Source organism: Polypterus senegalus, chromosome 8 (assembly GCF_016835505.1).
Source record: "Polypterus senegalus isolate Bchr_013 chromosome 8, ASM1683550v1, whole genome shotgun sequence".
NCBI classification, from domain to species: Eukaryota; Metazoa; Chordata; class Cladistia; order Polypteriformes; family Polypteridae; genus Polypterus; species Polypterus senegalus.
In genome coordinates this window covers 131,227,561-131,255,067 of record NC_053161.1, presented here as the reverse complement: position 1 = coordinate 131,255,067, position 27,507 = coordinate 131,227,561, and the positions used below count along the sequence as shown (strand labels likewise).

General features: G+C 36.7%; 1 protein-coding gene across 4 annotated transcripts in view; it reads left to right on the top strand.

Moving 5' to 3' along the window:
* Nucleotides 1-27,507, top strand: part of mgat4c (mgat4 family member C) — an 817,959-nt gene that overhangs the window by 152,702 nt on the left and 637,750 nt on the right. The gene's annotated exons all lie outside the window — the stretch shown is intronic.

The window sequence follows — 27,507 nt, the reverse complement described above, 5'->3', positions numbered from 1 at the left end:
GTCTGGAGTCTATATGCTTACCTGGAGTCCATTCTGGCTTTGCCAAAGCACTCTATGTATTTCTATCATATGCAGTTCCAGTTAATAAGCGACTTTATACCTGATGTATATGAGCAAGTATGGGTGTTTGTGCCATGAGATTGACTGATACACTGTATATAGTTTGCTTCTGCCTTTACACTTGATACTTAGATTGGCATTGCCCCCATTATCCTAGACTGACTCAAGGAAGTTTCATAATGGATAACATAACATTACAACTTCAAATCTGCTTAATATGATTCAGTGTCACAAGGGTTGCCAGAGTCCATCCCAGCAGCACTTCACAAAATGAAGAAATTTGCCCTGGACAAATTCTGTACATATTTTTCTTAAAGGGATTATGAAAATTAACCCAACTGACTCCTGGTGGTTGAGTTCAAGGTGCAGTGGAATGGATTTTTGAGTCCCCCTGCCTTTCTGGGGCTCATGTGAGCGCAGCGCACCATGATCACTAAAGGGCTTTCCCTCTTTATAATTGAACAGGCTATCCCAGGGGTCCCCCACTCTGGTCCTGGAAGGCCCCAATGGCTGCAGGTTTTCATTCTAACCCTTTTCTTAATTACTGACCTGTTTTTGCTCCTAATTAACTTCTATTGAATTATTTTTATTTGACTTCCTCTTGAAGACTCAAACCCCTTAATTGTTTCTTTTTCCTTAATTAGTAGCCAAATAATAATGAGATATAAAATGAACCAAAACATGACCAGCAAACTCTGTCAATCATACAATATCTGAAAATCAAGAAAGGTGAAGGTCTCAGGAATGCTGCTTTGCTCAGGTCCACAGCATTTTAACAGTGCTCTTAAAAAAGAGAACATTTAGGAAATGTCTGCTATTGTACAATGAGAGCAGCAATAAGCCATGGAATTAAATAACAGATTTAATTAACAACAAGAATCAGCACCTAATTAAGCAACTGGTTGGAGTAAAATTGGTTAGAGTTTGAAGCTCTGACTTAGTTGGTCTTCTGTTGGCTCCCTCACTTCACATTTCATTTCTGTTTGAGTGCCATTCAAGGAAAGAAATGAAGCAATTCAGAGGGAACAACTCTTAAGTCAATTAAAATGAATTCAAAATAAGTTAATTAGCAGGTAAAACAGGGCACTAACTAAGAAAAGGGTTAATATGAAAAGATGCAGCCACTGGGGCCCACCAGGACTGGAGTTGGGGACCCCTGGACTAAACCAAAAAGCCCTATGGATTCAATCCCCTTGTTTTGCAGTGTACTCTTACTAACTGTCTGCTGTTTTCACTTCCTGTTCATGGCATGTCAAGGAAGAACACAAAATTAGCAGAACTCATGATGCATCAGAAAGTGTTACAATAACACAGGGGTCCTCAGTCACAGTCCTGGAGGGCCGCAGTGGCTGCAGGTTTTTGTTCTAACCCAGTTGCTGAATTAGAAAGCAATTCTTGCCAATAATTTTAATTTAATGGCTTGTTAGTTCTTTAACTCTGCTATGTCAGGTAATTCTCATATCCTAGATTTTTTCCCCCTTTCTAAGGATATCCTCCAAATGGTTTGAAGGCTAAAATGGATGAATAATTCTCAGTCCTTCACTTTTTTCTCTTCACTTTCCTTCCAAGTGTTTAATTAAACCCAATAGTGCATGATAAATACACACAGGTGTAAATGGTAACAAGCTAAATGAAGAAATGCTGGTCTCTTTTGTAATTTGGATGTTATTGCTAATTAGGAGCAATTAAAAACCAAAAATACAGCTGTTTAAAACTAAAATGAGCAATAAGGGTTCAAAATCTTAGGGAACGAGACAACTAAAGTGAAGCAGAAGTGTTACTTGAAAAATAAGTACGTCTTATTAAGTAATTGGGTTGGAGGAAAAACCTGCAGTCGCTGCGGCCCTTAAGGACTGTGATTGAGGACCCCTGCATTAACATAACAGAAAATATAAGCGGGTCTTTACATGTAGTATGTTACTAAACATTCACTAATTGAAAAAGTGTGATGGGGTGGCCACTGAAAATCATTTTTAGTTTTATATTTTTTTTTTCAGCAACATCTCACTGCTACTGTGCCCTAAAATATCTAACATTCTGCAACAATTAAAGTTCTGAAAACTTCAATCACAGATAAAATAATTAGGGGAAATTAAGGAGCAGGTGTGACAGCTTGTTTAAGTAAGTTTGGCAAATGGGGGGAGACATCTTATCAGGCCCAGCTGCCCATGGTCTTGGGGTCTGTCCTAGACTGTACCAGGCAATATCCAATGCAATCTGATACACACACGCACACCAGGCCAATTTGGGGGAACACCAGAGCACCCAAGCAGACACAAGGAGAACATGGAAACTCCACACTGGCAACAATCAATTGCAGGATTTAAACCCAGGACACTAGATCTGTGCAACAATTGTACTAAGCAGGCAGCCCTCATGATGGAAAGATGGATTCAATTTATTCTTACATAAATTCTGAAATATTAAGAATTGTCTTCCTGTCCAGGGCTGGTTATAATTGCGATAGATTAGTATATTAAGGGCACTGCAGCACACCTCATTGTCACATTTTCTATCTATACCTTCTCTTTATACTTTTGCTGGTTTCCTCCTTTGATGGACTTCACAAAAATGGGAAAAACTGTGATCCTGAGGCCTTTTCTTTTTTTTGATGATTGCAGAGTATTCATGCCTCACAGCATATACTCTGGGGCACCTTCTGTGATGTCTTTACATCTGGCCACCTACTCCAAAGGTGTGGCAACTTATAAACATTGTACAGGCTTCTGAGGCCATTTTACCTGCTTTTCCAAGTTTATTATAACAACCGTTAGATCTTTACTTCCAACTTAAGTATTAAGTCCTTTATGTTGTAGTCCTTGCCCTTTTTGGAATAATTCTTTTTCAGTCGTTTTGTTTCCTGTTTGCTTACTAAAATGCATCTCAGTGTTCATTCAGTCTGGCTGTTACTCTCATTAATAAATTATTTAATAATATTAAGACTCATGAATGTCCCTGCTTCTTAACAATGATCACCATGAATACAGTACTGAAATATCATAAGCCAAAGAAAAGTTGTGTGCATTGAGCTACAAATTCATTTTCTGAAACTGTTTTAGTCCAGTTCAAATCGTGAAAAAGCAAACCCCGATAGTACAGCTTAAGGATTCAACCCTCCGAATGGGGGCTCCTATCTATCACAGGACACACTTTCATCCACAATTATCCAAAACTGCCAACAGGTTTAACTCAAAAAGTTCCTAAATGTGTTAATGTTCAAAAAATCCTACTAAAAATGATGACAGTTTATTTACAATATGGTGTGAGTTAATGTTTTAAATTAAAAAACTTTCTTTTCAAAAATAATTTTCACAACCTCAAAGTCCATTAGGCAAAAACAGTCACTGACAAATGGATGGTTTATGAAATATCCTGTGTACTACCCATCTAAGATGGAATAAAATCTAAGTAATCAACGTAGACCTCAGTTTTAAAGTTTCCAGTGCACCACGTGCCATTTTGGTATTTGGAAAAGCAGTGTTAATGTTTGTGATGCACCATCTCCTCGAATGACAGGGTCATAGCAACTGGTTGGACACACAGACAGACACAACAGATATATTGCATCCTTAACCTAAGCAGTGTTGGTGCCTGCCTTGTACCAGCTGCTGCCAGGATACGCTGCAGCTTATCACAACCTTGAAACTGGGTAAAGTGAGATTAAAAAGAGGTAGATAGGTGGATGGGGTCAATAAATAGATGCATAGATTAACTTTAACTTTAATATTGTGATCTATGCTATGGGCATATTGGCATCCTGCACAGGATTGCTGATATTCCCTTTATCGGTTATTAGGGCCAATATAGTGAAAGGACAGTTGGAAATTACCCAGTAGGACTCCTGCAGGGCTGCATGGTCATCATGTCCCCAATGGATTTTCAAAGAATATAGGTCTGTGAAGAAGTACTTCTCAAATTTATTTATACCTTTTCCCTAACAGGTTGCTATAATGTTTTATAAGACCGTCTTTTAATTTTTTTTTTTGTGGGCATTTATAATGCATGGTGGATGTGCTGTATGTGTAGCTAGAGAATGCAGGGGTGCATGTCTTCAGGCAGCATCAATATGGGGAATGCACAAGTGTGTCATTGTGGGTAAGACATTCAGCAAGGCAAGGATGTTGGCATGCCAGAACTACCTGCAGGTTTGCTGTGAAAAGCTGAGCAAGTTGGAGTTGGGAGCAGAATAAGGCAATGCCCTCTTGGGGAGGATGGAAGGAGTAATTTTGTGATACTTGTTTGTGGATTGGTGTCATCTTTGGAGTAATTGGATCTATAAAATGTACTGTCAGTCAGTCATTTTACAACCCGCTATACAACGCCAACACAGGGCACAAGGTAGGAACAAACTCAGGCAGGGTGCCAGTCCACCACAGGGCACACACACACACAAACCAAGCACACACTAGGGACAATTTAGGATTGCCAATGCACCGGACCCAGGTCTCCTTACTGCGAGGCAGCAGCGATACCACTGCACCACCGTGCTGCCCTAAAATGCACGGTGCCCTAATAAAATATTCTTTTTGTACTTTTTGTACTAGAACTTGTGTTGTGGTCAGTTTTATCTGGCGTTTAGATGTGAGACAACCACAACAGACCACAATGTATACTGTCAGAAGAAAGGACAAAAAGCCACAAAAAGTTTTGGGGTATCCACCACGTATATTGGAAGTTGGTTTCAGGAAAAAGTTAAGAAATTGTTTTTCTAAACTGAGTTCAAGACAGAACTGATTTTTATGAGACAAAACGGCAGTTTCAAAGTAAGGCAGAGGAAGTGAGGTCATCAGGGCCGAAACCGGAAATGACGTCATTAGGTCCGGAACAGGAAGTGACTTCATCAGGGCCAGGCAGAACTTCCCCTAACAGGTCTGCAGGACTGCAGCATGGAATTACCCTCATTCGAGCCCTTTATCTGTCTCCCATATAGACGTGTGTGACAATACATATGTAAATGTATTTATAAATTGTAAATGAATTTGTAAGGTTTTGGATTTCTACTTGTTTGTTTGCCAATCGCGCAAAAACAGCTGAACATTTTGCATGATCCATCTTAAAATATAGGCTATATATCGTATTGTTCTTCTTTGTCAAATCATACTAAACACAAGAAAAATAAGTAATACAATCAATTTACTGTATAAGCATGGAAAAATGTGAGTTCTGTCTTGATATCTGACAGTATTGGTTTACCACATTTTACAAGAAAAGCCTGAAATAGCATAAGCTGCTGTAATTCGGGGTGTGCATAAGAAATGTAATGATTTATTTCATGATGCCGAATTACAGTACATGATAAACAAGAGTAGTTGCGTCAAATATTTGAAATATTAAATTGTGTGCTTTAAATGAAATGTTTGAAGTCTAAACATTCTTAATTGTATTAGAAATCTGTCATTTTCACCCTCTGATAGAATTTCATAGGAGACTAGAGGTCCTAGTAATAGACTGAAAATCAAAAATAACTTTATATTCGTAATAGGCTAAAATGATATCCTGCTTGCAAATGTTTGAAATTTGTCCTTTTTTTCCTTCTGGGAGTAAATCTCAGTGAGGTAAAGAATCAGACATCAAAAATATTATCACATTTGTGATTGGCAACGTTATAATAGCATAAAACAACACTCTACATACCTGTATTATCGATCCCTAGTTTTTTGACGTTTTCGGAATAGGAGTAACTTTGGCTCCTTGTATCCCATTAGGAGGTGAACCACTAGGGAAGGGTTGATTTGGCATGCACAACTTCAGATCCTATTAATAATTTTTTTATCATAAGGATGTAAATGTTTGCACAGATATGCCACAACATTACCTAAAATTAGGGTTTTTATGGCCTAGAGGGTTAAATAGGGGGGAACCCCTGAAAAGCTTGGTGTCTTGGATAACTAGATATCAATGAGTCAAACTAAATACCATATATAAGGATTTTGTCATAATGGTGGTTCATGTCTCTGGTGACTCTTCCTGTGAATTCAGTAGACGGATTGGGAGAGAATGGGTGATCATGAGGTCGCAAGAAAGAGGTGTGTGGCGCTCCCGATATCTATGCAAAAGGACGAAGGTCCAAGTCTTTAGAGTCCTGGTGCTTTCTGTCTTGCTATATGGTTGTGAGACATGGACGCAACCCAGTGACATGAGACAAAGACTGGACTCCTTTGGTACTGTGTCTCTCCGGAAAATCCTTGGGTACTGTTGGTTTGACTTCATGTCCCGAATGAGGCACATTATTTGCATTGTGACGGAGTGTCAGCTATGGCACTATGGCCATGTGGCGCATTTCCCCAAGGGTGATCTGGCTTGTAAGACCCGAGTGGCTGGACCAGGTCAAGGGGTCGCCCACGTAACACCTGGCTGCGGCAGAGGGTCATTTCTGGAGGGTGGGACTGGACCATGCTTCTGCCTAGGGGGTTGCCAACTGGGATCCTGAGTTGTTTTGTCGTGTAGTGGGTGCGGCAATGCACTGTACCAGTGCATGCTCTCCAACTTGACGTGACTTGTGGTTCAGGAGATACCAGACAAGAAAAACAGAAGTGATTTCAAAGTGTTCATTCCTATGAGCACAAAAATCATAAAAATAATTTGAAATAAATGGCACAGTTTATCCTTTTCCACTGAGTACAATTAATGTCTAGCACCTTCTTGCTAAACGCTGTTTGGACAGAATTTTCCTGAAGACTGAATGTCTCAGTTATATGTTCACAAAAGTCTCTGGTTAAGTGGAAGAAAATGCTCAATCAGTTAGTTTTAAAGAAGGAATTAATTTAATACTGACAGACATGGGACTCATCAAATCAGTGAAGGCCAATAGTCTAAAGAATACCATTCAAGAATAGCCATTGAAGCACAGATATGTCAATTTGGATAAAGGCCTGGCCCCAAGGGTATTAAACAGAACTCAACAGTTTACACATAATTAAAATAAATAAATAAATATCTATATCTCATTTTTAAACCTCAGTCAACTTTATCTTCAGTTTATCATTCTGAATACATACAGACAGTACATAGAGGCTATAATTTTTCTATAACATCAGATCGAGGCAAAACTGTTTAAAGGTTTGTACAACCTCATGTTACATAGGCAGATATTTTTCTTTTCCCCTGTCTTTCTATCCCTATTATGTTTTCCAAAAATCTGCATCAGCAATTTGCACAACATTTAGAAGAATGTGATAGTGATAATTTTGGAATGCAGTGATACAAATCCTACAACATTCTGCTGCAGTGCACTGCCACTCAGTTCAGCACATCTGTTGTTTGTTCTGCAGGTGTACACAAGCACTATTGGACTCAACCACATACTATCCAAATCTCTTTACAGAAAGCCCCTTTAGATCTATGCTAAATTTAAAATACAGTTAGAGTACCCTTTAATTGGCCTTTCTCCAAACGACAAAGACAAAATGACCATTTACGTGAAGTGAAGCATGCAATCTGAGACTTTACTTGATTTATGACAGAGGGTAACAGAAAAATGTCATCTGGAGGAGACTTCAGATATTTGGAGGAAAAATCTAAGGCTTAACTAAGACTACATTATAAGTTTTTCAACTGAATGCTGAATGTGTGGCATTAATCAAACACTTCACAGCGACCAGGTCACACTGTCTATTCTGTAAATTATGTGAGTGGCATCATCATGTAAAGGGGTTGTTTTTTAGTACATCCAGGGAATAACATTCAAGTGAAAAGATGAATAGTGTACAATGAAAAAAATCAAAAAAACCAAAAAATAATCCTCTCTGCCAGGAAACTGAATCTGGTTAAAAGGTTTGTGTTGCAGTAGGGCAGTAATAGAGCAAAACTACAGAACTAAATCCTGTCCGATAAGTGTGGCAAAATCTCAAAAGTGATGTCTACCATCATTCCCTAACTACTGTATCTGATGCAACAACAAAACTTGTGCATGTTGTAATGGATGAATGTATGAATATTTCTCCATCATGATTTACACAACTAGTAAAGATTTACCAGATACCAGAGTTAATTCAACAAAATATGGAATTTATATATATATACATTTTATTTTTTTTAAATATTTTCTTCCTTTTTTGGAATTATCAAATTGTGACACGCAAATACAATTTTCCAACCTTGTACTGCATATCAGTACCCTAAGCTGTGAGACCTGTACATGTGAAAGAAGGAATTAGACTAAAACGATTTTCAAGGTACTTACCACTTACTACTTAAATATATAATTATAAAGAATATTATATTTATCCATGGATGGATGGATGGATAAATATAATATTCTTTATAATTACTCTGTTCTAGCCATCTGTACTGCTTAAATGGTAGTTTTTAATACATACTGTATTTAAAAGTTACAAAAAGAGTGTAACTTTCAGTCATGTTTTCTTTTTGCACCATTATTTACATCAACATACATCTATTTGGGCAAAAAGAAGATAAGTCTGATTGTATGTATAGTTAGATGGCAGGGATGGACATAAATAGTTAAAAGAACTCCAGGGGTAAGAAACTGGAGAAGAAATCACACACATTGTCATGACCTGCTTATATCACACAATACAACTTCTTGACGTGAAGTGCCTAGTAACCAAGGCTGTTGCTAGCAACAACTCTTCACAAGATGGTGTCACAATAAATAAATACAATATTCACATGTTCCTAAATGTTATTAATCAAAATTTTTACAGCATTCACAGTCCTAAGTTTGAACTAAATTTGTTAATAATTGAAAAGATGGATTGGAAACATATACCAATAATTAGCCAGAAAATATTTCTGACAGATTTTAAATATGAGAAAGTGCTATACAAATTAAATAATGATAGAGAAAATACCACAAGACAACTGTTAAGTTATGTCTATTGCTTTTCTAGGCTACCATACACATCTAATAAGGTGTACAGTGTAGTAGGGACCGCGCTTAGTGAATAAAAAGGGAATATTAAATCTCATAAAAAAAGACACTGCAATTAAAAAGGCACAAAACACAAGTGGGTTTTCAGGATTTGAATGCTAAGACAGAAGGAGCCTTACAAAAGACCAATCATGTGCTAGTATTTCCATGGGAGGATTTAAGAACAGCAAAATGACCTGCATCTTAACATCAAATGTAATACAGTACTTTATATATGAAGGCCATGAATTTATGATATAAACTATGTCTGTAGTACTAGGTTGTTCTACTGTGTTAGCCATTATGAATATAGTGTGAAGTCAAGCAAAATGACACCTTTTATTGGCTAACTAAAAAGATTACAATATGCAAGATGTAATCATTACATTTTGCCTGAAGAAGGGGCCTGAGTTGCCTCGAAAGCTTGCATATTGTAATCTTTTTTGTTAGCCAATAAAAGGTGTCATTTTGCTTGATAGAAACTATGGTAAAGTATTTCAGCACCTGATCTACAGATGTAGGATTGGGCAACAAAAATAAATTACCTGAAATAAATCAAAATACAGTTTAAACCCGTAGTTCACATTTTATTTATTTTCTTCTTTCCTGTAATGTAGCATTATTTGGGAAAAGAGAAAAGCATCACATCAGACAGTCACAAGTTGAGTAAAGAACAAGTGACTGTTGTGCTAAACTGAATAAACTGCTACTTTAAATGTGGGATTATTTTTCAACTATAAAATTACCATTTCATAGGCAGTTTTACTCTGGAAGCCAATTAGAAATGTAATGTTTAGCTCCAGTGCAGTAATGTGAGATGTGCTTCATCACTTACTTGGTGCCAGAGCCAGTCAATCCATTAGGTAACTTAGGCGGCCGCCCAATTGAGGGCACCCTTTGTGAAAATTAAAGATTTTACACTTTGGATACCGAGGGGTAAGGGCCCCCATCCAGTCATCTGACTCTGATGATACTGTTGCCTGCTGGGCACTGTTTATGAAAGTTATAACAGCACACACTCCGTACACCAAGAAAAAGTCCATGAGATTTACACAAAGGGGAACAGTTTGTGCTACTGAAGGGCTCTGAACATTGAGAAGACAACATACTGGTCACTGAAGTCTAATAGAACTGAGTGCCAGTTATGGACAACCTGGGGTGACATATGTCCACCCTGCCTAGGGCGACAAATGGGCTTTGATGGGCACTGCTTGGCACCATGCATTTGCAATAAAAACATAGTAGTAGATGTTGAATTTAAAAATGGGCGTGCACGTGGTAGAAAGCACTCAGACGCACCAGTGTTAGTCTGTGTTTCAGACTGCTGTTGAGAAAAGATTGGCAGATTTCGAATATTTAGAAGTGTTATAAAGAATGACTCTTAACTTAATTTTCATTATGTCTTTAAACACTTGGTAAATGTCTATTAATACTGTGACATTATCCTGAAAAATGCTCATTTTTGTTAGTGTAACCAAAAAAGATAATAGATTTCATAGTTTGTGCATTAAATAAAGTTATGCCCTCCAATAACTAAACAAAGAGACAGATATTGGCTTTTTTACATACATGTGGCACGTTTTAAAATAATCTTAGATTTTAGAAAGATTAATGTGATTTAAGGTAATTCTGTAATTACCTTAATTAGCAGTAGATTAGTTGTAATTACATTAATTAGTAGTAATTTTGTTTTTTCTTGACCCTTTGAAGTGAATCACTTTATTTTTAGTGAAAAGCTTGCATGATCCTTTCTATTACTTTATAATTTTGATTATATTTATATTTTTATTCATATTAATTAACAGACTCACAATTTCTTATTGAATCCTAAATAAAAAGTCTAAGCTTTCTAGCTTAAAAGAGTATATTGAGTTTATTTTTCCTTGGAGTATTGGTTCACAATAAAAAGCGTACTTAAGTGGTTTGAACCCATTAGTTTAGTTTTTTCTTTTAAATGACATTTTTCACTGTATTATCTTACACATATATTTTTGCTGTGTTTACTGTGATTTTTACAAAGAATATAGTGTAATTTATTCATAAATTATTACATCCCACTGGTGACAACAGGCAATCCGGAGATAAAATATTATTTAAACAGAGGGGATTAAAATATTATTTCAACAAATGGTATCATACTAAATGACATTAGTTTTACAATCAATAAATAATTTGTCCACTAATGTCAGTTATATTACTCAAAAATTTGTTTCTTTAATCTTTCCACAGCAACAGATGTATATTGTGCAAACTAAAGAGTAAAGCTAATAGTACACTACACAGCAATTTTCAATAAACATTATGTTGCTTTTCAAGAAAAGGATACCAGTGTAAAGTAGTGAGTTTGGATAAACCTTCCAATATTTAGAGTTATTTATTTATTTTTTAATTGCACACATCAAGGACAGCCAAATCTCAGTTTTCTGTGGACCGCTTAGGAACTCTGGTTCTGTGTTGCAAATGAACTCAGTGTGCCATTACCGCCTTAGTAGGCCTTGTGGTCACCTTAATACTATTGGATGCCATTTGGTTACCTTCCTTGCCCAACTTGTTTCTTGTTTCTTTGCTAACCGCACCAACCATTCCTATTCTCTCTTCTTTGCTTTGCAGTGGAAATGGGGTTGCTGTTAATGTAAAACAGAATTTAAATGCAAGTCTTCAGCTGGATGATAAGCCATATATTAGTAAGGAAAACTGCATTGATATGGAAAGAAGTACAGAAAGAGATCTTATTTTAGAAGTGTGCTATAGACACCCAAATGAAGACAGTAATTTCAATGTGCATTCTTTTAATAATATTTAAAAGGCAAGTTTACCTGGGGATATTATATTCACGGGGGAGTTTATCTTCCCAAATATTAACTGGGCTAACCTTGCAATTAGTGGTGCAGAACAGCAGGAGCTTTTAGATGTAATCAGTGACTCTTTTTTAACACAGTATATTAAAGCACCAACAAGGGGGAAAGCCCATCTAGATTTAGGATTTTGCAATAATCAGTATAGAATAGAGGGTGTAGAGGTGATTGTACTGATAGGATCAAGTGACCATAATATAATACTGTTCTCAGTGTTTTGGAAGAGCATGGATGCAAGACTAGAACTGTTAAGTTTAACTTTGGTAAGATAAATTTTTAACAGATGAAGCAAAATCTAAAAAAGATAAACTGGCATAAGCTACCAAGTGTGAAGACAGTCAAGGTGCAGTTGAATAGATTTAAAAGTTTTTACATAAAACGCAGAAGAGAGTACATTCCAAAATTTGGAATTATCAAGATATTTAAAAAGCGGGCAGGATGTAAGTAAGAAGTTAAAAAACAAGGGGCAAAGGAACAGATAGTTGTACAGGTCATATAAGACTATTAACTCCAGCACTAACCATAGGGCGTATGACAGCATGAGGACAAAAGGCAGTTGGAAAGGAATATATCAAATTAGGCAATAGATGACCCAAAAACATTCTTACTGTATTTTAGTAGCAAAAGAACAGTAAAGGAGTGGTGAATTACAACAGAAATGGTAAAAAGCTATTTCAGTTTGCAGACAGTGAAATAGTAGATGCTATAAACTTGCATTTTTTCGGAGGTCTTCACATATGAGGAAGTGGAGAACCTCTCAGCGGTAACAGGGAATACTAAGGAGGCACTGAAGGTTTAGGAAAATGTAGAGGGAGAAGTACTGCTCAGATTAAACAGGTTAAAATCAAATAACTCACCAGGTCCAGACAATATCTAACATCAAGTTCTTAAGGAGGTTAGTGAGTACATATACAGTATAAGCATGAAATCACTGTGCACTGAGGAAAATCTTATAGACTGGATAAAGATAAATATTATTCCATTATATTAAAAAGTGTGATTGGCCAGATCCAGGTAACTATAGGCCAGTAAGCTTAATGTACATCACAAGTAAATGAATGTAAGGATATATTAAGGAAAAGATTTAGTAACACATGTCAAAAACAGAAGTTTTACTGAATAGTCAATATGGGCTTAGAAGAAGAAGATCATTTTTTACTATTCAGAAGCAACAAAAGTATATGATCGAAGTGATACATATGATATTACTTATCTTGACTTTCAGAAAGCATTTGATAAGATCCCACATGAGAAGTTAGATATTAAACTAAAAGAGGCAGGAGGGGGTTGAGGGTCTAAATGGGTCCAAAATTGTCTAAAATACAGGAAGCAGAGGGTTATGGTATGAGGAAAGGTAAGAGTGGTCTCCCTCTGAGGTTAGTTGCGCGGCCACTGCTGTTCTTAATATACAGTATATAAATGATTTGAATAGGAACATAAATAACAAGCTGTTTAAGTTTGCAGATGATACCAAGCTAGGTGATTGCCAGATAATCTAATATTCAATTGAATCATTAGGGATTGATTTAGACAGCATATAGCCTTGTTTAGTTTTATGGCAGATTAAATTTCATGTATATAAAGTATTAAAAATAGGAAGTAAAAATGTTAGATTTTGAAAACTGACAACACAGCTTATGAGAAGGATTTAGGAGTTGTAGTGGACTTGGCGTTATCAACTTCCAGACAGTATTCAGAAACCATTAAAGTGTAAAGTGTAAGTCAAAGAAGGTTATGGCCAAGTATTGCAAAACACTAGTTAGGCCTAATCTGGAGTACTCTGTGCAGTTTTGGTCTCTGGGCTACAAAGAAGAACATAGCAGCGCTAGAAAAAGTCCAGAGAAAAGCGAGTAGGATCGGATTAGCTATCTTTGTTGGGATGAATGGCCTATTCTTGTGTAATTTTTGTAGTGTTCTAATGTTCTTGAGCTATGTGACTCTGCACACACACTCATTGATCTTATGGTTGCGGAGTGTAATTGTTATTATACACCTTTGCATGGATCTCAGCTGTTGGTACGAGAACCATAGATAATAATATGTCTCTGAGTCATAGACAAGAACCAGTAGCACACAGGAATGGAAGAGGCAGTCCTTGAGTTTCATCAGAGTGCTTCTCTTCACAAAGAAATTCTTTTAGCAGTTAAATGAAGCCAATATACTTAGATTCTTTGCATTGTTTTGCATTTACTGATTGAGATGCACTGGCTGAGATACATGAAGCTTAATACAATGTATGCTTGTTTTTGGTTGATGACAATGCTGTGTTTCAAAAGAGATATAAAATAAAGGACCTATCTCTCTGCAGTTATAAAAGATACCTGGGCATCTTTTGTAAAGAGTAGGGTGTTTCCTGATGTCCTGGCTAAATTATCCATCACAGCCTGGTCATTTTGGCCTCTTAATCATCCTTCGTCTCTAATTGGCTAACTAACTCTCTCACCTCTTCACCACCTAATAACTAAAGTGTGCTCAGTAGCCATACTTCATGGATGTTCACTATCACTGGCTTAACCTTGTGGTCCATTGAATTCGTCATAATTTGACCTTCTGCAGGCACTCTATTAATTCACAGTTGGCTTATGCCTCTATTCATGCTTAATTACTTTTTTGCAGTTGGAACACAGGCAGGTGAAGTGGACTTTCTCAGGGCCATAATGTTAAACAGAGATGGGAACCTAACCAGCAACCTTCTGGTTTAAGTTCATTGACTTTACTGCTGCACTACATTTTCACATTAGGCAATTCAACAAAATATGTTTGGATTTAAATGGTTAGGGTTAGGGTTAGGGATTGGTGTGTAAGGGACAACCAAATTCTGTTGCATGTACAGTATGTGCTATTACCTCATTTCTTGGACTACAGTGGTACTTTAGGGTACTAAGAAGGATTAATTAGAGGTCAATATTCATACCTGAAAAAGCACCAAATAACATATCAAGTACACTTTAAAAAGTATTATTTATTTTTGAATTTATACAGAAAGGGAAATATTACCATAATATGACAATTTGGAAGAGCAAATATTTTTTTAATCTTACAAAAAAAAATTTTGCAATAAAAATGTCAAAATTACTTTTGTCAAGGTTAGCAACAGAACAACAATGTTGTTATCGAACAAGTTATAAATTACATATCATTCAAAGTTTTCCATCACAACATTTACTTTTTGATTGCTTTATAAATGGGATGATTTGTGTGTTTACAGTTTGAAATTAAAGTCAGAGGCCAGACAGGTCACCGGAAAGTGAGAAATGAGGAGAAATATGAGAATTCAAAGGAATAAAAAAAAACAAAAAAAACAGAAGGAGCACCATCTAGGCACTTTGACAACCAAACACTAAATAAATTAATTTAAATTTATTATTTTATTGTGCTCTTCTCTCAAGACAGACTCAGCATGTTTACACTGAATTATAAATATAAAACTGTAACAGATTAAAACAAAAGTGAAATGCAACACTTAGAGATATATGTAAGCCTTCAATCATGTACTAATAGAGTAACAGAACATTCTATATATTTTGTCTTGGCTGCTACCCAAAGAGAAATTTAGGAAACATCAATTGATTGAATGAATTAAAACTTAGATGTAATGAGGATGGAATGAAGAAAGTAATGTCAAGGCATTCAAAATATTAAAATGATAGTGTTATTTAAAATACATATATAGCCTAGTATGAATATGCAGAGGATATAAATAATCAAAATTTAAAATGAACTAACAAAAGCTTTTTTGTTTTAGCCTTAAAAAGTTCTCCTTCAGTTCACTGGGATAAGCTGATATTTACTGACTCTGAGGCCCTCGCTTCACAGATAGCTTCTCCGTGTGAGGGAGTAAAATAAAAAGGAGTGGGTCCCTAAATGATTTCTCACTAGTGATAGAGGTGAATTTTAAACTCAAGAAGATGGTATAAAACTTGAGGCAAAGAGTAAGCACTTACAAAGAAAGTGAAGAAATACAAACATCAAGATTATTTTCTGCAGTATGGATTAACATCCGTGATTATTAAATAGTTATGAGTGAGCTCCATAGTGTTTTCTTCATCTCGAGTTTGGAGAAATCACGTGTTTGCGAATATCGCCAAACTTAGCAAAATGCATTGCAGTCAATGGGGAAGGATTTACTGAACAAGATTTGACTGGATCATAATGGTGCGATCATCTTTAAAGTGTCCCTGAGGGCTAGGAAAACATTTGCCAATTATACTGGACTGAATATTGAGGCCAAAAAGGTGCCCTGATCTTTGCGGCAACAGTACTAACCACTGCACCACCGTGCCTCTGTAAGATCAAAGAAGAAAGAACACAGTCAGAGATGTGCAATCACATATTTCATCAAAATAAATATGAAATGCTGAAATCATAGACAAACATCAGAAGAAATACATAGGTCTTTTAAAGGAAGAAAATTCAAAGTGGCATGTTATAAATGAAGGTGTTGGCTTGTTCTATTTTTTGAAGTCATGCTGAAGGCTCTTCAAACTGTCTGTGCTGATGCTTTGGACTTTTTCTTATATCAAAGAGATAGAAACATCTTGCACAAAGTAATAGATCTTTTGTTATTATTATTATTTCATAGTCTCCTGTGTTTCATCAGGCTCCTTCAAGTTTTGTGTTTTATCTCCACACCGCTAATTATGCATGAATAGGGCACATGCATCCTTCTCCTATACTGACATGGAACTCGAAGATCGACCTGAGGTAACTCATTATTTTTGCTGTATATGCGTCATAAAAATACAATTTTTAGAATCTGCATTACTTGCTTATCTGTTCTACCACTAACAAAGTTCAACAGAGTCTGTAATCCAAATGATCAGCATTATATACCAGGGGAGTGGTCCCATCCAATGTTGGCTGTTACAGCTCTGAAGGATGTCGCACTGGCCTCACAAAGCATTATGGGGAGCTGGGGAACTGGCCGAATTATTAGTAAATAATTTGACAAAGAAGGGCGAATGTGAATTCTGCTGTAAATTGCTGTCTGCAAATAACACTTTGGCAAAATGCACTGATCAACACTTTTATGACAGCTTAAAGAGAAATATAAAAACCAAGCAAACCATACCTGATAAAAAAAAAAAAATTCAGAAAGAAATAATAATTAAAGTAACAAAATCGTATGATCAATCACAAATGGCATCCTACAAGGTTGCACACTTAACAGCCAAGTACAAAAAAACCTTATACAACTAGTAATATCCTTATTTGTCCCGTTGCCATTGCATGGTGATAAATTTGTTTGGTAGATTGATAACATACCCCTTTCAAAATGATATGGTTTTGCAACATATTGATGAAATGGTGTAAATTAGATGAATTCAATGATTTAAGTGGTCCAGTTGCTTATATTTGCTTCCTGTTTTGCAGAACACACGCAAAAATGTGTACTAGCTAAGATACATTAAATAAATTTGATGAATCTGTACATGTACAAAGTCTGAATTTATCAAACCGCATTGCCATTTGATCTGAGGTACAGGAGCAATTTATAGGAAACAAGGCTAAGAGTGCTCTTTCCTAAAGAGGAATCCAGGATTGCTTTTATCTCTAAGCTCCTGAATGAAGATCTTAATATAATATTACAGTAAGCTATAAAATTTGAGGAATCATTTTCCACCTGCTCAAGCTGTTTTTCCAAAAACATACTGTAGGTTCTAAGTATAAATCCTTAATTCTACACACAGAAGTCAGAGTTTGTTCTGAGGTAAAGATCTCAGACATCTGTTTTGAAATGAGAGGTAAATTAAAACTTTCCTCTTGATAGCCATTCACCTTATGCCCCACACCCATCCATCCATTATCCAACATGCTATATCCTAACTACGGGGTCATGGGGGCTGCTTGAGTCAATCCCAGCCAACACAGGGTGCAAGGCAGGAAATAAACCCTGGGCAGGGTGCCAGCCCACCGCAGTGCCCCACACCATCATGCTAAAAACTGTGTAAATTTGCAACATTTAGCAGAGATTTTACAGAGGATTCACTTCTAGCCTTATCCAGTGACCTGAGACTGAAAATTGCTTATTTTGGCTTCTGGTGTTGAAATAATATCCAGAATGGTGACAAAAAGCAGTGAATGTAGAAATTTGGTTTATATTAACAATTTCGCAAATTTCGTACCCTTGCATACTCACACAATTCATAATACACTTCTTTATATGTTGGACAGAAATTTTTGTTTTTCATTTATGTTAATTAGTCTGTACTTTGTTTTTTATTTTGTTGTATTGTTTGTATTTTAAAAAATCTGTATCATCATATGTGATAGTTCTGTATTTATTGAGTGGTATGATCTCTTCTTGAATTTTGCCTTAAGAGTGGTTATGGCAGTTGGTGAGAAGTGCTTTGCAAGAACAAAGTAGTTTGCACTATTTGCACAATAGTTTGCACTATTGTATTGTATCTATGAGGTGGCAATGACAGATCAGCCATCTAGCTCCATGAAGAGGATTACTTGTATTCTGCTTTGGGTGTTGTACTTACCCCATTTGTGGCACCCACTACACACCCAACCTACCTGGATGCGGGTCTGCATCTGAATTGCCTTTCACAAGATTTCTTCCACTTTTTCCCTACAAGGGTTTTCTTGTTTTCATAGGGACCCAAGGCTGGGGGGCTATCAAAAAACAAGGTCTGCTAAAGTCCACTGAGGCATTTCTTGTGTGATTTTGGACTATATAGGAAATACTTTTTGTTGTTGTTGATATTGAGAATGATGTGATTGCACATAATTATGGATGCTAAATATTTAAATAGTGTATTGTAATTTCCTCTGATAATGCTTGCTATAGAAAGGATTGTATAAAATTAAAACTGTTAAATTACACTACTATAAAGGCGCCTTTATACTTTATCATCTATTTGAGAACATATGCTACGGTTTGCATTTGATCCCAGTGGAAATGCATGTTTAAGTGTTTGTGACTCTGATCAAATGTATCTCTCATAAAAGATGTGCTAGTCCCACATAGCTATTACATCTGATCTTTTTCCAGACATGAATACAATCATAGAAAGAAGTTTTAATCAAGGTTTTAGGTGGTTCTTTTTGTTTTTTATTTTTTGAAAACTAACTAGTTCTCTAGTATATAAACAACTTCAAATAAATTCACTAAAGTTATATTTAATTAAAACATGTGTATCAATATGCAAATTAGAATGTTACAAATACAGAAGTACATACATGTACATTGCAATTACTATAAAACACAACACCTTATACACTATATGCCTTAAAAGAAGAGATTGTAGAAGTCTCTTTGAAGCAAAAACAGTCTCACTTTCCTAGGCATTCATAAGAAATGCTGTAAGAGTAGAAACAAAAAATCAGTGAGGATGAAATAAGAGAGCACTTCATATGGAACCTGGATGTCTTGGAAACGTTATGAAGCTTTTTTTTCCTTTGCAGTTTGAAATGGATTTAAATGAATAAAAGAGATAGCATTACTGTCATATTCTTTTGAATCCCCTTATACAGTAATGGGTAAGAGGAAGCTGGAACTTGTTTTGACAGAATGAGACAGAAGGCAGAATGCATCTCCAGATGGAAGGGCAGTGCATCCCTAGACACACTCATTCACAGAGCAGTACTCATTTGTACTACAGTCAACTTGACAACATGTCTTTGGAGTCTGAAAGGAGGCTAGAATCACACAAAGCTTCGTATGACAGCACAACTCACTGCAGTGCACCACCTGATTAAGAAAAGGTGTATAATACTAGTAGATACTATCAGGGACACTACATTCTCATTTATTATTATTATTATTATTATTATTATTAATATTATTATTATTATTATTATTATTATTTTAGAAGTCAGGCACACAATTTTAATCTTTCTTAACTTTTCTGTTGCCTTTTAGTTCTATGGCAAGAAAAGAGTTTTTAAATGGAATTTGTGATAGAAAGAGAGAGAGGAAGATGTTGGAATTGGGGAATTTATTGAATTTCTTTTGGAAAATATATGTGATATCAAGGTTATGGCACTGATCTATTATGTTTCAGCAGCAAAATGCACAGAAACTAATGCACCTAGTATATTTATGTTTATTGGGCTGCTGATATAACTGAATGATCTGCAGTCAAAGTAAAAATAAAAGTTAAAGTGAACTTTATTGTCATCTCAACCATATACAAGTATACAGATAGACAAAATTGTGAAGCTCAGGGTCCACAGTGTAACAACATGATGTGCAAATAATAAATTAAAAATAGAATTAAAATTAAAAAATTAAAAAATTAAAAATTAAAACACAAACAAGACAAGACATTGTGCAAAGATAGGACAAAGAAGTAGCAGCAATATTGATGTGTAAGATATGTAATATAATAAATAAATAAATAATAGATATAGATAATACAGACATTATCAGTGTATCATAATAGTTGTTTAAGACGTGTGTAAACAATGACAGGTCAGAATGTTTCACAGCAGAAGGATATCAAGAGTGTCAAAATACTTAAAGGTCAGGGGCCTCATGTATAACACCGTGCGTAGAACTCGCACTATAACATGGCGTAAGCACAAAGGCCGAAATGTGCTTATGCACAGAAAAATCCAGATGCAGGAATCTGTGCGTACTCCAACTTCCACGTTCTTCCGCTACATACAGTAAATCCGGATCAGCGTGAAAGGTAACGCTCGTGCACGCGCTTTATGTAACGCCCCAACTCCTCCCAGAATTACACCTCTTTGAATATGCAAATCAATATAAATCACCCTTAAGCTCAGCCTTCTGTGAAAAGACAATGGGAAAAGCACGGGGGAAAATAGAAGAATTTCAGCGAATACCAAGTGGAGGCAAAGGAAAAACATACTATTTGTTCAAATAAACCATGGTATAATCAACAAAAGGAAGTTGATCGAGTGACATAGCGTGTTTGAGAAACTTGAAAGCTCACGTTCACAAAATCACACAGTGCCGGAAATAAAAAGAAGTCACATATCACAGTCGCCGTGAAAAGGCGAGTTGTAGCCCACTGTCTGAGTGTCATATGAAAGCTTATTAGGGTACAGAGAAAAAAAGGCACACAGTGGGGAAAAAGCACGAAATATCAACTTCAATCTCGACATTTCCACTTTAATCATGTAGTTTATTTTGTCATTAAAGTAGAACATCATAAACTTCATCTTAAAATCATTTAATTAACCAGTTTCTCAAATCACATCGTAATTAAAGTAGCACGTTAAATGCTTTGTTTTGTATTTGATGTTCTATGTGCCTATGTGTGTGAATCACTACTTGCTTCTTAAACCGGCTCTCTTCCTCCAACTGGACACAGAATCAATTACATTCGTGATATTACAGCTATCTGAATAACTAAAATATTGAGATGTATACGTGATGTCATTTTAATGATGATAGGAGTTAAAGCACATTATTAAACATGGGTTTCACTTCGATGAAATAATTTATTGCAGCAGTACTCAGGGGCGGCTCTAGGCTTGTGGTGGCACTGGGCAGAGGAAGAATTGGTGGCTCCTTCGCCTGCCAATGTCAGTAAGGTAGCTTATGAACGGTGGACGGCCACGTCTGTTGCAGACACTGCATAGCCGCCTTGTGCTCATGACACAAGCATTTAACTTTTGCCGAAATTTGTTGCTGCATTTTTAGCTGTGTTGTTATTTTCTCTTTCTGTTTTATATTCAATATATATTGGGGTAGCCGCCACTGCGGTCCTTGCTTTTCTTTCCCCAAGTAACCGATCGCCACACAATCAGCTCTGTAATAGAATTTAAGCTATCTGTAAGCTTAGCTCCGATTCTTCAAAACGTTTAAGGAACATTGAAATATCTTCGTAGTACATGTTTAATTATTCTATCCTTCACGACACTCCCAGTGAAGAATATAGATTATTTAAATGAAGTTAAAGTTTTATCTGTATAATTTAATAAACATATTTTGCTGCATTTCACCTTAAAATGATATCGTCATCATATGTAAATACGCGCTTTATAAAGTGGCTCAGGTTGTGCGATATTATAACTATAGTGCAAGTTTACAGTGGGGCGATTGTACTTATAAACACAAACAGTTCTACAGGGTGCAATTGATTGAGTGCATTTAAAGTTCTTGGGATGAAACTGTTTCTGAACCGCGAGGTCCATACAGGAAAGGCTTTAAAACGTTTTTGCAGTGCCTGAGACAGCATATCCTTGAAGCTGTATACCGATAATTCTCTTTCCGATCAGCTGCTGCTGTGATTCACACTCAGATTCAGTGATATAAATACTCTGAGTGGTGCAGTGAGAGTAATATGGAAAAAGATGATCCGCTGTGGCAACTCCTAACGGGAGGAGCTGAAAGAAGAAGAAGAAGGAGAAGTGAGAGTAACAATGCTAAAGCAGTTATGGTATTTGGAATACTATGGCTGTTCCCTGAACCATTATATTGTTACAAGTTAATTACAATCAGATGCGTTACAATAATAAACAATATGCGGTTAGTTTCAGTGTATTTATAAAGCCGCATCAGGAAAATAAGGTGTAACCACACAGGAACAGTAGCACTGCTTTGACGCTGGGTGCCGCCAGTCTGCAAAACCGAGTGGAGAACTTGCGTACGACAAGGTATGAGGTACCGTGCAAAAGTGCGAGGCTTTACGGCAAGTGTAGGTTTTATACATCGCGATTTGAATGTGGAAAAGTTCTTATGCAACATTTCTGTGTGTGCGCACCGTTTATACATGAGGCCCAAGTTCTTTTCTACATGCACACTCATCTTTGCAGGACAGTGGTTTTCATGTATAAAAGTTCTGTTTTTAAAGGTGGTTAAGGCAGTATGGAAGGTCTCAGGGGCAGCCTGGTGTTAAGGAGTCTAACAGCTTGGGGGTAAAAACTCTCCTGCAGCCTAGCAGATTTGGCTTTGATGCTGCAATATCTTCTCTTGGATGGCAGAAGTGTGAAAAGTCCATGTGAAGGGTCTGCAATGCTGCAGGCCTTGCGGACACTGCATTTGTAAAATATGTCCTGTAGTGAAGGGAGAGGCACCACAATAATGTTCTCTGCTGTCTTCACTGTCCGTTGCAGGCGCTTGCGGTCGGATATGTTGCAGTTTCCATACCAGACAGTGATGCAACTGGTCAGGACACGGTGCCTCTGTAGAACATGGTGAGGATGGAAGGGGGAAGACGTGTTCGCTTCAGCCACCTCAGGAAGTGTAGTCTCTGCTGGGTTTTCTTGATTAGTGATGAGGTGTTATGTGTCCACGTAAGTTTCTCAGTTATGTGCACACCGAGGAACCTGGTACTCCTAACAATCTCCACATCTAAACTGTTGATGCTGAGTGGGATGTGAGCAGGACATGATTTTCTGAAGTCCACGATTATCTCTTTTGTCTTGTCGACATTGAGAGATAGATTGTTGTCTTCACACCACGCAGACAGCTGTTTCAGCTCATCTCTGTATGCTCTTTCATCATCCCTGCCTTATCAATCCCAGCACCGCCGTATCATCCGCAAACTTGATGATGTGGTTGGTGTTGTGCGTGGCTGTGCAGTCGTGAGTCAGCAGGGTGAACAGCAATGGACTAAGCACACAGCCCTGCGGTGCTCCAGTGCGCTGTGTGATGATACTGGAAGTGTTGTGGCCCATCCGAACTGATTGAAGCCTCGCTGTCGAGAAGTCCAGGATCCATTTGCAGAGGGTGGTGTTCAGGCCCAATCTGCTTAGTTTTACAACCAGCTTTGGAGGGGTGATTGTGTTGAAGGCAGAGCTAAAGTCTATGAATAGCATCCTGACATATGTGTCTTTTTATCCAGATGTGTCAGGGAGAGGTGAAGGGCGGAGCATATGGCATCCTCAGTTGACCTTTTTGAGTGGTATGCAAACTGAAGAGGGTCATGGGAGGCAGGAAGATTAGTCTTTATGTGTTACATGACTAACCTTTCGAAGCACTTCATTATGTTCATCTTCTGCGCGTATGCCGACTTAGCTCTCCTTATAGCGCGAGACAGGTTGGCTCTGGTCACCCTGAGGGCGGCCTTGTCTCCAGATCTGAAGGCTGCATTTCTGATCTTGAGCAGCTTGTGCACTTCTCTTCTTATCCAGGGCTTTTGGTTGGCTCTTGTGGTAACATCCTTGGTAATGTAGTGAATACATCTAGATATTGTGAGCTATCTTGGGTAAAGGCTTTTGATGCACAGACATAAATTAGCATGTTTTCCAAACAGTTTTGGTCCTGTAGAACAAGTGTCACCATCTCTGGTCCTGGAGGACTACCATGGCTGCAGGTTTTCATTCTAACCCTTTTCTTAACAAGTGGCCTGTTTTTGCTGCTAATTATCTTCTTTCGAACTAATTTTAATTTACTTGCTCTTGAAGACTAAGACCCTTTATTTGTTTCTTTGTCCTTAATTAGCAGCCAAACAACCTATTTTGCCTATTCCATATTTTTAACCTGAACACTTTTTCCTGTTTAACATGTTTATTTGACTACTATGCTGTTGAAAAAGTATATGAAAGTGCTATTTTTAAGGATTAGTTTCACTGCACAAATTACATATTCATGAGGCTCCTGTATGCTGCATATCAAAATTTTGAATAAAAGTGTTTCTTATCATTTTTAAATTAAGTTTCAAATTTATATCTTTGTATCGTGGTTTCTAGTGTAGAAGTGAAAGCAAAACTAGTTGTTTTTCATTTTTCTGCATACTGTAGGATTGTACTAACCTGTAGAAAGGTGCCAGACTTTTTGACTTTTGGAATGATGGTTTGGAATATCATCTCAGTGGTGTAAATACCTGTTTCATTCATTTTCATTTATAGATGTAAATATTCTCAATCTGTGCTATATTGCAAATATTGAAAGAAATGCTTTTAAGTGAAGGTTGTTGCAGTAGGTTATGTGCTTGTTTTATTAATTAAGTATTTAATTTTTAATTAACTTTTCAAATGTCATCAACATTATAATGTATTAGATTATATTATTTATAGAATTTATTCTTCAGACTTCCCAGTGAATGTGCAATTTAAAGTATGCACTCAAACATTTAGTGGTGCTTTTAGAAATCTGCTTGTACATTTTTACAAAAACATCTAAATCCTCATGTGACTTTTTGTTATATATAAGAAACATTTTTTTTCCATTCTTTGCAAATGATAGTAATTTATTGCTTTATTAGTAACAGGTTAAAAATATATATCAGAAACAAATCCAAAGTTTTCTGTAATATCTAGTGTAATTGTATGTCTTAAACTGATTATCCCATTTGTCCCCTACTCAAACCCTTTCCTCTATGGGTTCTGAGCAGAAAGTAGAGGATCCAAAGGGCAGACAACAGAAGTGACGTCAGCCACTCATGGACAGTTTAGAGAGCTGTCCTGAAAGCAGTCCAGCATTGTTATGGCTGTATGCTTTAAGTCATTGTTATGCTGAAAGGTAAACTATCATCCCAGTCTGTGGTCACCTATAATCTCAAGCAACTTTTCTTCAAGGACTTCTCTTTATTTGGAAGCATTTATCCATCCCTCAGGTCTGACCAGTTTCCCTGTCCATGTCTATGTGAAGCACTCCCATAGCATGATACTGCAACCGCTATTCTTCATCATAGGAATGTTATTAAGCAGGTAAGGAGCAGCGGCTGGTCTTTGGCAGATATAGCACTTGCAGGTCTGCCCAAAGAGTTCAATTTTTGTCTCATCAGACCAGAGAAACTTTTCCCTCATGTTCTTAGAATCCTTTAAATGCCATATGGCATTTAGCCACTCTATCATAAATGTGGAGTGCTGCTGAGATGGCTGACCTTCCAAAGGGAATGCATTCTTGGTCTTTTTTGTACGGTTACTCAGATGGTTACCCTGATGGCCTAAGTGGGAATGAGACGTTTGATACTGAAGTGTCAACACCATGTTGACCTTTAGAAATGTAGGTGTTCCAGAGTGCAGATATGAGACATGTTTCAAATTCAACTTTCACGTGATTTGGAGGCGGGGTAGCACCACAATATCACTGACATTTAAACAGTCAGAAGCCGATTTGATCAGCTACTCAGTTGACAGTGTTCATTAGCTCAAAATTAAAAGTAGTGGCCCATGCGAGTCTGTGTGGGGCACTGACATATAATCATGTCACAATATCGAGTGCCACAGGAATAACCTTAATACTTATACAGTAAAATTGAGACATTTCAGTAATTGATTTTTGATAAATTTACAAATCTTTCTGAAAACATGTTTTTACTATGGCATTATGGGTTATTGACTTCAGATTGATCGTCAAAAAAGGATAACATCAACATAAATTTAAAACTAAAACAAAATAACTAGAAAAAATACTACAAAAAATTGCAGAAAGTGAAGTGGTCTGAATACTTTCTCAAGTAACTCTCTCTCACTCTCTTTATATATACAGTATATGCTGCCATTTGCGTTAACATGACGTTGAACATGTGTATCTAATAAAGTTTCCAGTAAGTTTATATATTAAGGGGTGGGAATTGACTGAAAAAACTAACTAATCACATCATTGTATGTACCAAATCTCAATTAATTGCTTCTAACATTAAAGCATGTAAGCATGAAATAATTACTTAAATAATGATGTAAATACATACTGAATCAGAAAAATAATGCAGAGTTAACCCAAAAAAATATAAAAAATTTTAATGGCATAGCTTACACTTAAAAATTACCTTAAACCTGATGCTCGATCAGATTGAGATCTGGAGAATTTGGAGGACAAGTCAAAACCTTGTCATGTTCCTCTAACCATTCCTGAACAGTTTTTGCAGTATGGCGGGGTGCATTATCCTGCTGAAAAAGCAATTGGGGTGTACATAATCTGCAAGAATGCCATGACATGACTGCCAGAACCCAAGGTTTCCCAGCAATATATTACCCAGAGCATAAAACTGCCTCTGCTGGCTTGCTTCTTCCCATAGTGCACCCTTCTCCATCTCTTCCCCAGGTATAATGCACACGCACCTAGCTGTAGGTGATTTCAGCACTGGACAGGAGTCCGTATGGGCACTCTGACCAGTTTACAGCTACATATCTCCATATAGAGTAAGCTACAATACATTCAGTGTTCTGACACCTTTCTGTCAGTGCCAGAAATAAGTTTTTCAGCAATTTGTGCTACAGTAGTTCTTCTGTGGGATCGGAGCAGACAGGCTAGTTTTTGCTTTCCACTTACATCAGTGAGCCTTGTGTGTTCATGATCTTGTCACTAGTTCATCAATTATCCTTCCTTGGGCCACTGAATACTGCGAACACCCCATAAGACCCGTCATTGTGGAAATGCTCTGAACCAGGTTCCATTGTAATGAAATAATCAATATTATTCACTTCACCCATCTGTGGTTTTAATGGTGCGGCTGTTCAGTATGTATATTAATCGTGTTTCTCTAAGCTCTGAGTTGCACAAATGAAATTAATACACAGTTCTTTTTAAAAGCAATGTTTATTCTTGAAAGTGGTAAAAACAGGTTTAGTCTTTAAGCAAGAAATAAAACAGAAAACAAAACTAATCTTAAATAAAACTAGACTCCATTACAGGCTTAATAAAATTTTAAAGTATCTTCTTCAGAACTTCCAAGCCAGAAAATGGTAAGGATGCTACGTTTGAGGCTGAACAGAAACACAGAAGTCCCACAGCTGAAGAAAAACCCAAGGCATTAGAAGGACTGACACATTTAAAGGTCTTGATGATACATTTCTAGACAGTTAAAGAAGAATTAAGTACTTTAAAAATATTGCATGAAATTTTATTTT